A 12,570-nucleotide genomic window follows, 5' to 3' on the forward strand; every position below is an offset into this window, starting at 1 on the left:
ATCGCACCAAATATCCACTTGCAGTTTCCACAAAAAGAGTGTTGCAGAACTGCTCCATAAAAAGGAAAGTTCAACTCTGTGAGTTCAATCCCCACATGACATAGAAGTTTCTGAGAATGCTTCTGTCTGCTTTGTATATGAAGATATCTCCTTTTCCAGCATAAGTGTCAAAGAGCTCCAAATATCCGCTTGCGGATTCCACAGAAACAGTGTTTCAAAACTGGTCTATCAAAAGGAAGGTTCAACTCTGTGAGTTGAATGCACTCATTACAAAGAGGTTTCTGAGAATGCTTCCGTCTAGCTTTTAGGCAATGATATTTCCTTTTGCAGCATAGGCCTCAAAGCGCTCCAAATATACACTTGCAGATTCTATAAAAAGAGGGATTGCAAACAGCTCTATCAAAAGGCAGGTTCAACTCTGTGAGTTGAAAGCATGCATCGAGAAGAGCTTTCTGAGAAAGGTTCTGTTTAGTTTTTAGGTGAAGATATTCCATTTCCCAGCATAGGCCTCAAAGTGCTCCGAATATCCACTTGCAGATTTTACAAAAAGAGTGTTTCAAAACTGCTCTTTCAAAAGGAAGCTTCATGTCTGTGAGTTGAATGCACTCAACACAAAGAAGTTTCTGAGAATGCTTCTGTCTGGTTTTTATGTGAAGATATTTCCATTCCCAGCATAGGCCTCAAATCGCTCCAAACATCCACTAGCAAATTCTACAAAAGGAGTGTTTCAAAACTGCGCTATCAAAAGGAAGATTCCACTATGTGATTTGAATGCATAAAGTGCATGGAAGTTATTGAGAATGCTTCCGTCCAGTTCTCATGTGGTGATATTTTCTTTTGCAGTTTTGGCCTCTTAGCACCCCAAATATCTACTTGCAGATTCTGGACAAAGATTGTTTCAAATCCTCTCTATCAGAAGGAAGCTTCAAGTCTGTGAGTTGAATGTGCCCATCGGAAGAAGTTTCTGAGAAATCTTCTGCCTAGTTTTTATGTGAAGATTCTTCCTTTTCCAACATAGGCCTCAAAGCGCTCCAAATATCCACTAGCAGATTCTGCAAAAAGAGTGTTTCAAAACTGTTCTATCAAAAGGAAGGTTCAACTCTGTGAGTAGAATGCAATCATCACAAAGAAGTTTCTGAGAATGCTTCTGTCTAGTTTTTAAGTGAAGATAATTCCTTTTCCAACATAGGCCCCAAAGCGCTCCGAATAAACACTTACAGATAGTACAAAAGGAGTGGTTCAAAACTGTTCTATCAAAAGGAACGTTCCAGTCTGTGAGTTGAATGCGCTCCTCACAAAGAAGTTTCTGAGAATGCTGCTATCAAGTTTTTATGTGAAGATATTTCGTTTTCCTTGCATAGGCCTCAAATCGCTGGAAATATCCACTTGCTGATCTCACAAAAAGAGTGTTTCCAAACTGCTCTATCAAAAGACAGGTTCAACTCCGTGAGTTGAATGCACGCATCGAGAAGGACTTTCTGAGAATGCTTCCGTCTAGTTTTCAGGTGAAGATATTCCATTTTCCAGCATACGCCTCAAAGTGCTCCAAATATCCATTTGCAGATTTTACAAGAAGAGTGTTTCAAAGCTGCTCGTTCAAAAAGAAGGTTCAAGTCTGGGAGTTGAATGCACTCAACGCAAAGAAGTTTCTGAGAATGCTTCTGTCGAATTTTTATGTGAAGATATTTCCTTTACCAGCAGAGGCCTCAAGGTGCTCCGAATAAACCCTTGCGGATTCTACAAACTTAGTGTTTCAAAACTGTTCCAAGAAAAGGAACGTTCATGTCTGTGAGTTGAATGCACTCATCACAAAGAAGTTTCTCAGAAGGCTTCTGTCTAGTTTTCAGGTGAAATTATTTCATTTCCCAGCATAGGCCACAAAGCGCTCCAAATATCCACTTGCAGATCCTACATAAAGAGTGTTTCAAAACTGCTCTTTCAAAAGGAAAGTTCAAGTCTTTGAGTTGAATGCATTCATCACAAAGAAGTTTCTGAGAATGCTTCTGTCTAGTTTTTATGTGAAGATATTTCCATTCCCAGCATAGGCCTCAAATCGCTCCAAACACCCACTAGCAAATTCTACAAAAGGAGTGTTTCAAAACTGGCTATCAAAAGGAAGTTTCCACTATGTGAGTTGAGTGCATAAAGCCACGGAAGTTTTCTGAGAATGCTTCCATCTAGTTCTCATGTGAAGATATTTCCTTTTCCAGTGTTGGCCTCTTAGCACTCCAAATATTCACCTGCAGATTCTAGACAAAGAGTGTTTCAAAACCTCTCTATCAAAAGGAAGGTTCAACTCGGTGAGTTGAATGCGCACATCAGAAAAAGTTTCTGAGAATGCTTCTGTCTAGTTTTTATGTGAAGATATCTCCTTTTCCAGCATAGGCCTCAAATCGCTCCAAATATCCACTTGCAGATTCTACCAAAAGAGTGTTTCAAAACTGTTCTTTCAAAAGGAAGGTTCCACTCTGTGAGTAGAATGCAATCATCACAAAGAAGTTTCGGAGAATGCTTCTGTCTAGTTTTTATGTGAAGATATTTCCTTTTCCAACATAGGCCTCAAAGCGCTCCAAATAAACACTTGCAGATTCTACCAAAGGACTGTTTCAAAACTGTTCCCTCAAAAGGAACGTTCAGGTCTGTGAGTTGAATGCACTCATCACACAGAAATTTCTGAGAATGCTTCTATCTAGTATTTATGTGAAGATATTTCCTTTGCCAGCATAGGCCTGAAATCGCTCCAAATATCCACGTGCAGATTTTACCAAAAGTGTGTTTCAAAACTGCTCTTTGAAAGGAAAGATTCAACTCTGTGAGTTGAATGCACATATCGTGAAGAAGTTTCTGAGAATGCTTCTGTCTAGTTTTTCGGTGAAGATATTTCATTTCCCAGCATAGGCGTCAAAGCGATCCAAATATCCACTTGCAGATCCTACAAAAAGAGTGTTTCAAAACTGCTCTTGGAAAAGGAAGGTTCAAGTCTGTGAGTTGAATGCACTCATCAGAAAGAAGTTTCTGAGAATGATTCTCTCTTGTTTTCATCTGTATATACTTCCTTTTCCACTAGATGCCGCAATCGCACCAAATATCCACTTGCAGTTTCCACAAAAAGAGTGTTGCAGAACTGCTCCATAAAAAGGAAAGTTCAACTCTGTGAGTTCAATCCCCACATGACATAGAAGTTTCTGAGAATGCTTCTGTCTGCTTTGTATATGAAGATATCTCCTTTTCCAGCATAAGTGTCAAAGAGCTCCAAATATCCGCTTGCGGATTCCACAGAAACAGTGTTTCAAAACTGGTCTATCAAAAGGAAGGTTCAACTCTGTGAGTTGAATGCACTCATTACAAAGAAGTTTCTGAGAATGCTTCCGTCTAGCTTTTAGGCAATGATATTTCCTTTTGCAGCATAGGCCTCAAAGCGCTCCAAATATACACTTGCAGATTCTATAAAAAGAGGGATTGCAAACTGCTCTATCAAAAGGCAGGTTCAACTCTGTGAGTTGAAAGCATGCATCGAGAAGAGCTTTCTGAGAAAGGTTCTGTTTAGTTTTTAGGTGAAGATATTCCATTTCCCAGCATAGGCCTCAAAGTGCTCCGAATATCCACTTGCAGATTCTACAAAAAGAGTGTTTCAAAACTGCTCTTTCAAAAGGAAGCTTCATGTCTGTGAGTTGAATGCACTCAACACAAAGAAGTTTCTGAGAATGCTTCTGTCTGGTTTTTATGTGAAGATATTTCCATTCCCAGCATAGGCCTCAAATCGCTCCAAACATCCACTAGCAAATTCTACAAAAGGAGTGTTTCAAAACTGCGCTATCAAAAGGAAGATTCCACTATGTGATTTGAATGCATAAAGTGCATGGAAGTTATTGAGAATGCTTCCGTCCAGTTCTCATGTGGTGATATTTTCTTTTGCAGTTTTGGCCTCTTAGCACCCCAAATATCTACTTGCAGATTCTGGACAAAGATTGTTTCAAATCCTCTCTATCAGAAGGAAGCTTCAAGTCTGTGAGTTGAATGTGCCCATCGGAAGAAGTTTCTGAGAAATCTTCTGCCTAGTTTTTATGTGAAGATTCTTCCTTTTCCAACATAGGCCTCAAAGCGCTCCAAATATCCACTAGCAGATTCTGCAAAAAGAGTGTTTCAAAACTGTTCTATCAAAAGGAAGGTTCAACTCTGTGAGTAGAATGCAATCATCACAAAGAAGTTTCTGAGAATGCTTCTGTCTAGTTTTTAAGTGAAGATAATTCCTTTTCCAACATAGGCCCCAAAGCGCTCCGAATAAACACTTACAGATAGTACAAAAGGAGTGGTTCAAAACTGTTCTATCAAAAGGAACGTTCCAGTCTGTGAGTTGAATGCGCTCCTCACAAAGAAGTTTCTGAGAATGCTGCTATCTAGTTTTTATGTGAAGATATTTCGTTTTCCTTGCATAGGCCTCAAATCGCTGGAAATATCCACTTGCTGATCTCACAAAAAGAGTGTTTCCAAACTGCTCTATCAAAAGACAGGTTCAACTCCGTGAGTTGAATGCACGCATCGAGAAGAACTTTCTGAGAATGCTTCCGTCTAGTTTTCAGGTGAAGATATTCCATTTTCCAGCATACGCCTCAAAGTGCTCCAAATATCCATTTGCAGATTTTACAAGAAGAGTGTTTCAAAGCTGCTCGTTCAAAAAGAAGGTTCAAGTCTGGGAGTTGAATGCACTCAACGCAAAGAAGTTTCTGAGAATGCTTCTGTCGAATTTTTATGTGAAGATATTTCCTTTACCAGCAGAGGCCTCAAGGTGCTCCGAATAAACACTTGCGGATTCTACAAACTTAGTGTTTCAAAACTGTTCCAAGAAAAGGAACGTTCATGTCTGTGAGTTGAATGCACTCATCACAAAGAAGTTTCTCAGAAGGCTTCTGTCTAGTTTTCAGGTGAAATTATTTCATTTCCCAGCATAGGCCTCAAAGCGCTCCAAATATCCACTTGCAGATCCTACATAAAGAGTGTTTCAAAACTGCTCTTTCAAAAGGAAAGTTCAAGTCTTTGAGTTGAATGCATTCATCACAAAGAAGTTTCTGAGAATGCTTCTGTCTAGTTTTTATGTGAAGATATTTCCATTCCCAGCATAGGCCTCAAATCGCTCCAAACACCCACTAGCAAATTCTACAAAAGGAGTGTTTCAAAACTGGCTATCAAAAGGAAGTTTCCACTATGTGAGTTGAGTGCATAAAGCCACGGAAGTTTTCTGAGAATGCTTCCATCTAGTTCTCATGTGAAGATATTTCCTTTTCCAGTGTTGGCCTCTTAGCACTCCAAATATTCACCTGCAGATTCTAGACAAAGAGTGTTTCAAAACCTCTCTATCAAAAGGAAGGTTCAACTCGGTGAGTTGAATGCGCACATCAGAAAAAGTTTCTGAGAATGCTTCTGTCTAGTTTTTATGTGAAGATATCTCCTTTTCCAGCATAGGCCTCAAATCGCTCCAAATATCCACTTGCAGATTCTACCAAAAGAGTGTTTCAAAACTGTTCTTTCAAAAGGAAGGTTCCACTCTGTGAGTAGAATGCAATCATCACAAAGAAGTTTCGGAGAATGCTTCTGTCTAGTTTTTATGTGAAGATACTTCCTTTTCCAACATAGGCCTCAAAGCGCTCCAAATAAACACTTGCAGATTCTACCAAAGGACTGTTTCAAAACTGTTCCCTCAAAAGGAACGTTCAGGTCTGTGAGTTGAATGCACTCATCACACAGAAATTTCTGAGAATGCTTCTGTCTAGTATTTATGTGAAGATATTTCCTTTGCCAGCATAGGCCTGAAATCGCTCCAAATATCCACTTGCAGATTTTACCAAAAGTGTGTTTCAAAACTGCTCTTTGAAAAGAAAGATTCAACTCTGTGAGTTGAATGCACATATCGTGAAGAAGTTTCTGAGAGTGCTTCTGTCTAGTTTTTCGGTGAAGATATTTCATTTCCCAGCATAGGCGTCAAAGCGATCCAAATATCCACTTGCAGATCCTACAAAAAGAGTGTTTCAAAACTGCTCTTGGAAAAGGAAGGTTCAAGTCTGTGAGTTGAATGCACTCATCAGAAAGAAGTTTCTGAGAATGATTCTCTCTTGTTTTCATCTGTATATACTTCCTTTTCCACTAGATGCCGCAATCGCACCAAATATCCACTTGCAGTTTCCACAAAAAGAGTGTTGCAGAACTGCTCCATAAAAAGGAAAGTTCAACTCTGTGAGTTCAATCCCCACATGACATAGAAGTTTCTGAGAATGCTTCTGTCTGCTTTGTATATGAAGATATCTCCTTTTCCAGCATAAGTGTCAAAGAGCTCCAAATATCCGCTTGCGGATTCCACAGAAACAGTGTTTCAAAACTGGTCTATCAAAAGGAAGGTTCAACTCTGTGAGTTGAATGCACTCATTACAAAGAAGTTTCTGAGAATGCTTCCGTCTAGCTTTTAGGCAATGATATTTCCTTTTGCAGCATAGGCCTCAAAGCGCTCCAAATATACACTTGCAGATTCTATAAAAAGAGGGATTGCAAACTGCTCTATCAAAAGGCAGGTTCAACTCTGTGAGTTGAAAGCATGCATCGAGAAGAGCTTTCTGAGAAAGGTTCTGTTTAGTTTTTAGGTGAAGATATTCCATTTCCCAGCATAGGCCTCAAAGTGCTCCGAATATCCACTTGCAGATTCTACAAAAAGAGTGTTTCAAAACTGCTCTTTCAAAAGGAAGCTTCATGTCTGTGAGTTGAATGCACTCAACACAAAGAAGTTTCTGAGAATGCTTCTGTCTGGTTTTTATGTGAAGATATTTCCATTCCCAGCATAGGCCTCAAATCGCTCCAAACATCCACTAGCAAATTCTACAAAAGGAGTGTTTCAAAACTGCGCTATCAAAAGGAAGATTCCACTATGTGATTTGAATGCATAAAGTGCATGGAAGTTATTGAGAATGCTTCCGTCCAGTTCTCATGTGGTGATATTTTCTTTTGCAGTTTTGGCCTCTTAGCACCCCAAATATCTACTTGCAGATTCTGGACAAAGATTGTTTCAAATCCTCTCTATCAGAAGGAAGCTTCAAGTCTGTGAGTTGAATGTGCCCATCGGAAGAAGTTTCTGAGAAATCTTCTGCCTAGTTTTTATGTGAAGATTCTTCCTTTTCCAACATAGGCCTCAAAGCGCTCCAAATAGCCACTAGCAGATTCTGCAAAAAGAGTGTTTCAAAACTGTTCTATCAAAAGGAAGGTTCAACTCTGTGAGTAGAATGCAATCATCACAAAGAAGTTTCTGAGAATGCTTCTGTCTAGTTTTTAAGTGAAGATAATTCCTTTTCCAACATAGGCCCCAAAGCGCTCCGAATAAACACTTACAGATAGTACAAAAGGAGTGGTTCAAAACTGTTCTATCAAAAGGAACGTTCCAGTCTGTGAGTTGAATGCGCTCCTCACAAAGAAGTTTCTGAGAATGCTGCTATCTAGTTTTTATGTGAAGATATTTCGTTTTCCTTGCATAGGCCTCAAATCGCTGGAAATATCCACTTGCTGATCTCACAAGAAGAGTGTTTCCAAACTGCTCTATCAAAAGACAGGTTCAACTCCGTGAGTTGAATGCACGCATCGAGAAGGACTTTCTGAGAATGCTTCCGTCTAGTTTTCAGGTGAAGATATTCCATTTTCCAGCATACGCCTCAAAGTGCTCCAAATATCCATTTGCAGATTTTACAAGAAGAGTGTTTCAAAGCTGCTCGTTCAAAAAGAAGGTTCAAGTCTGGGAGTTGAATGCACTCAACGCAAAGAAGTTTCTGAGAATGCTTCTGTCGAATTTTTATGTGAAGATATTTCCTTTACCAGCAGAGGCCTCAAGGTGCTCCGAATAAACACTTGCGGATTCTACAAACTTAGTGTTTCAAAACTGTTCCAAGAAAAGGAACGTTCATGTCTGTGAGTTGAATGCACTCATCACAAAGAAGTTTCTCAGAAGGCTTCTGTCTAGTTTTCAGGTGAAATTATTTCATTTCCCAGCATAGGCCTCAAAGCGCTCCAAATATCCACTTGCAGATCCTACATAAAGAGTGTTTCAAAACTGCTCTTTCAAAAGGAAAGTTCAAGTCTTTGAGTTGAATGCATTCATCACAAAGAAGTTTCTGAGAATGCTTCTGTCTAGTTTTTATGTGAAGATATTTCCATTCCCAGCATAGGCCTCAAATCGCTCCAAACACCCACTAGCAAATTCTACAAAAGGAGTGTTTCAAAACTGGCTATCAAAAGGAAGTTTCCACTATGTGAGTTGAGTGCATAAAGCCACGGAAGTTTTCTGAGAATGCTTCCATCTAGTTCTCATGTGAAGATATTTCCTTTTCCAGTGTTGGCCTCTTAGCACTCCAAATATTCACCTGCAGATTCTAGACAAAGAGTGTTTCAAAACCTCTCTATCAAAAGGAAGGTTCAACTCGGTGAGTTGAATGCGCACATCAGAAAAAGTTTCTGAGAATGCTTCTGTCTAGTTTTTATGTGAAGATATCTCCTTTTCCAGCATAGGCCTCAAATCGCTCCAAATATCCACTTGCAGATTCTACCAAAAGAGTGTTTCAAAACTGTTCTTTCAAAAGGAAGGTTCCACTCTGTGAGTAGAATGCAATCATCACAAAGAAGTTTCGGAGAATGCTTCTGTCTAGTTTTTATGTGAAGATACTTCCTTTTCCAACATAGGCCTCAAAGCGCTCCAAATAAACACTTGCAGATTCTACCAAAGGACTGTTTCAAAACTGTTCCCTCAAAAGGAACGTTCAGGTCTGTGAGTTGAATGCACTCATCACACAGAAATTTCTGAGAATGCTTCTGTCTAGTATTTATGTGAAGATATTTCCTTTGCCAGCATAGGCCTGAAATCGCTCCAAATATCCACTTGCAGATTTTACCAAAAGTGTGTTTCAAAACTGCTCTTTGAAAAGAAAGATTCAACTCTGTGAGTTGAATGCACATATCGTGAAGAAGTTTCTGAGAGTGCTTCTGTCTAGTTTTTCGGTGAAGATATTTCATTTCCCAGCATAGGCGTCAAAGCGATCCAAATATCCACTTGCAGATCCTACAAAAAGAGTGTTTCAAAACTGCTCTTGGAAAAGGAAGGTTCAAGTCTGTGAGTTGAATGCACTCATCAGAAAGAAGTTTCTGAGAATGATTCTCTCTTGTTTTCATCTGTATATACTTCCTTTTCCACTAGATGCCGCAATCGCACCAAATATCCACTTGCAGTTTCCACAAAAAGAGTGTTGCAGAACTGCTCCATAAAAAGGAAAGTTCAACTCTGTGAGTTCAATCCCCACATGACATAGAAGTTTCTGAGAATGCTTCTGTCTGCTTTGTATATGAAGATATCTCCTTTTCCAGCATAAGTGTCAAAGAGCTCCAAATATCCGCTTGCGGATTCCACAGAAACAGTGTTTCAAAACTGGTCTATCAAAAGGAAGGTTCAACTCTGTGAGTTGAATGCACTCATTACAAAGAAGTTTCTGAGAATGCTTCCGTCTAGCTTTTAGGCAATGATATTTCCTTTTGCAGCATAGGCCTCAAAGCGCTCCAAATATACACTTGCAGATTCTATAAAAAGAGGGATTGCAAACTGCTCTATCAAAAGGCAGGTTCAACTCTGTGAGTTGAAAGCATGCATCGAGAAGAGCTTTCTGAGAAAGGTTCTGTTTAGTTTTTAGGTGAAGATATTCCATTTCCCAGCATAGGCCTCAAAGTGCTCCGAATATCCACTTGCAGATTCTACAAAAAGAGTGTTTCAAAACTGCTCTTTCAAAAGGAAGCTTCATGTCTGTGAGTTGAATGCACTCAACACAAAGAAGTTTCTGAGAATGCTTCTGTCTGGTTTTTATGTGAAGATATTTCCATTCCCAGCATAGGCCTCAAATCGCTCCAAACATCCACTAGCAAATTCTACAAAAGGAGTGTTTCAAAACTGCGCTATCAAAAGGAAGATTCCACTATGTGATTTGAATGCATAAAGTGCATGGAAGTTATTGAGAATGCTTCCGTCCAGTTCTCATGTGGTGATATTTTCTTTTGCAGTTTTGGCCTCTTAGCACCCCAAATATCTACTTGCAGATTCTGGACAAAGATTGTTTCAAATCCTCTCTATCAGAAGGAAGCTTCAAGTCTGTGAGTTGAATGTGCCCATCGGAAGAAGTTTCTGAGAAATCTTCTGCCTAGTTTTTATGTGAAGATTCTTCCTTTTCCAACATAGGCCTCAAAGCGCTCCAAATAGCCACTAGCAGATTCTGCAAAAAGAGTGTTTCAAAACTGTTCTATCAAAAGGAAGGTTCAACTCTGTGAGTAGAATGCAATCATCACAAAGAAGTTTCTGAGAATGCTTCTGTCTAGTTTTTAAGTGAAGATAATTCCTTTTCCAACATAGGCCCCAAAGCGCTCCGAATAAACACTTACAGATAGTACAAAAGGAGTGGTTCAAAACTGTTCTATCAAAAGGAACGTTCCAGTCTGTGAGTTGAATGCGCTCCTCACAAAGAAGTTTCTGAGAATGCTGCTATCAAGTTTTTATGTGAAGATATTTCGTTTTCCTTGCATAGGCCTCAAATCGCTGGAAATATCCACTTGCTGATCTCACAAAAAGAGTGTTTCCAAACTGCTCTATCAAAAGACAGGTTCAACTCCGTGAGTTGAATGCACGCATCGAGAAGGACTTTCTGAGAATGCTTCCGTCTAGTTTTCAGGTGAAGATATTCCATTTTCCAGCATACGCCTCAAAGTGCTCCAAATATCCATTTGCAGATTTTACAAGAAGAGTGTTTCAAAGCTGCTCGTTCAAAAAGAAGGTTCAAGTCTGGGAGTTGAATGCACTCAACGCAAAGAAGTTTCTGAGAATGCTTCTGTCGAATTTTTATGTGAAGATATTTCCTTTACCAGCAGAGGCCTCAAGGTGCTCCGAATAAACCCTTGCGGATTCTACAAACTTAGTGTTTCAAAACTGTTCCAAGAAAAGGAACGTTCATGTCTGTGAGTTGAATGCACTCATCACAAAGAAGTTTCTCAGAAGGCTTCTGTCTAGTTTTCAGGTGAAATTATTTCATTTCCCAGCATAGGCCACAAAGCGCTCCAAATATCCACTTGCAGATCCTACATAAAGAGTGTTTCAAAACTGCTCTTTCAAAAGGAAAGTTCAAGTCTTTGAGTTGAATGCATTCATCACAAAGAAGTTTCTGAGAATGCTTCTGTCTAGTTTTTATGTAAAGATATTTCCATTCCCAGCATAGGCCTCAAATCGCTCCAAACACCCACTAGCAAATTCTACAAAAGGAGTGTTTCAAAACTGGCTATCAAAAGGAAGTTTCCACTATGTGAGTTGAGTGCATAAAGCCACGGAAGTTTTCTGAGAATGCTTCCATCTAGTTCTCATGTGAAGATATTTCCTTTTCCAGTGTTGGCCTCTTAGCACTCCAAATATTCACCTGCAGATTCTAGACAAAGAGTGTTTCAAAACCTCTCTATCAAAAGGAAGGTTCAACTCGGTGAGTTGAATGCGCACATCAGAAAAAGTTTCTGAGAATGCTTCTGTCTAGTTTTTATGTGAAGATATCTCCTTTTCCAGCATAGGCCTCAAATCGCTCCAAATATCCACTTGCAGATTCTACCAAAAGAGTGTTTCAAAACTGTTCTTTCAAAAGGAAGGTTCCACTCTGTGAGTAGAATGCAATCATCACAAAGAAGTTTCGGAGAATGCTTCTGTCTAGTTTTTATGTGAAGATATTTCCTTTTCCAACATAGGCCTCAAAGCGCTCCAAATAAACACTTGCAGATTCTACCAAAGGACTGTTTCAAAACTGTTCCCTCAAAAGGAACGTTCAGGTCTGTGAGTTGAATGCACTCATCACACAGAAATTTCTGAGAATGCTTCTGTCTAGTATTTATGTGAAGATATTTCCTTTGCCAGCATAGGCCTGAAATCGCTCCAAATATCCACGTGCAGATTTTACCAAAAGTGTGTTTCAAAACTGCTCTTTGAAAGGAAAGATTCAACTCTGTGAGTTGAATGCACATATCGTGAAGAAGTTTCTGAGAATGCTTCTGTCTAGTTTTTCGGTGAAGATATTTCATTTCCCAGCATAGGCGTCAAAGCGATCCAAATATCCACTTGCAGATCCTACAAAAAGAGTGTTTCAAAACTGCTCTTGGAAAAGGAAGGTTCAAGTCTGTGAGTTGAATGCACTCATCAGAAAGAAGTTTCTGAGAATGATTGATTCTCTCTTGTTTTCATCTGTATATACTTCCTTTTCCACTAGATGCCGCAATCGCACCAAATATCCACTTGCAGTTTCCACAAAAAGAGTGTTGCAGAACTGCTCCATAAAAAGGAAAGTTCAACTCTGTGAGTTCAATCCCCACATGACATAGAAGTTTCTGAGAATGCTTCTGTCTGCTTTGTATATGAAGATATCTCCTTTTCCAGCATAAGTGTCAAAGAGCTCCAAATATCCGCTTGCGGATTCCACAGAAACAGTGTTTCAAAACTGGTCTATCAAAAGGAAGGTTCAACTCTGTGAGTTGAATGCACTC

Source organism: Pongo abelii, chromosome 21 (genome assembly GCF_028885655.2).
Source record: "Pongo abelii isolate AG06213 chromosome 21, NHGRI_mPonAbe1-v2.0_pri, whole genome shotgun sequence".
NCBI classification, from domain to species: domain Eukaryota; kingdom Metazoa; phylum Chordata; class Mammalia; order Primates; family Hominidae; genus Pongo; species Pongo abelii.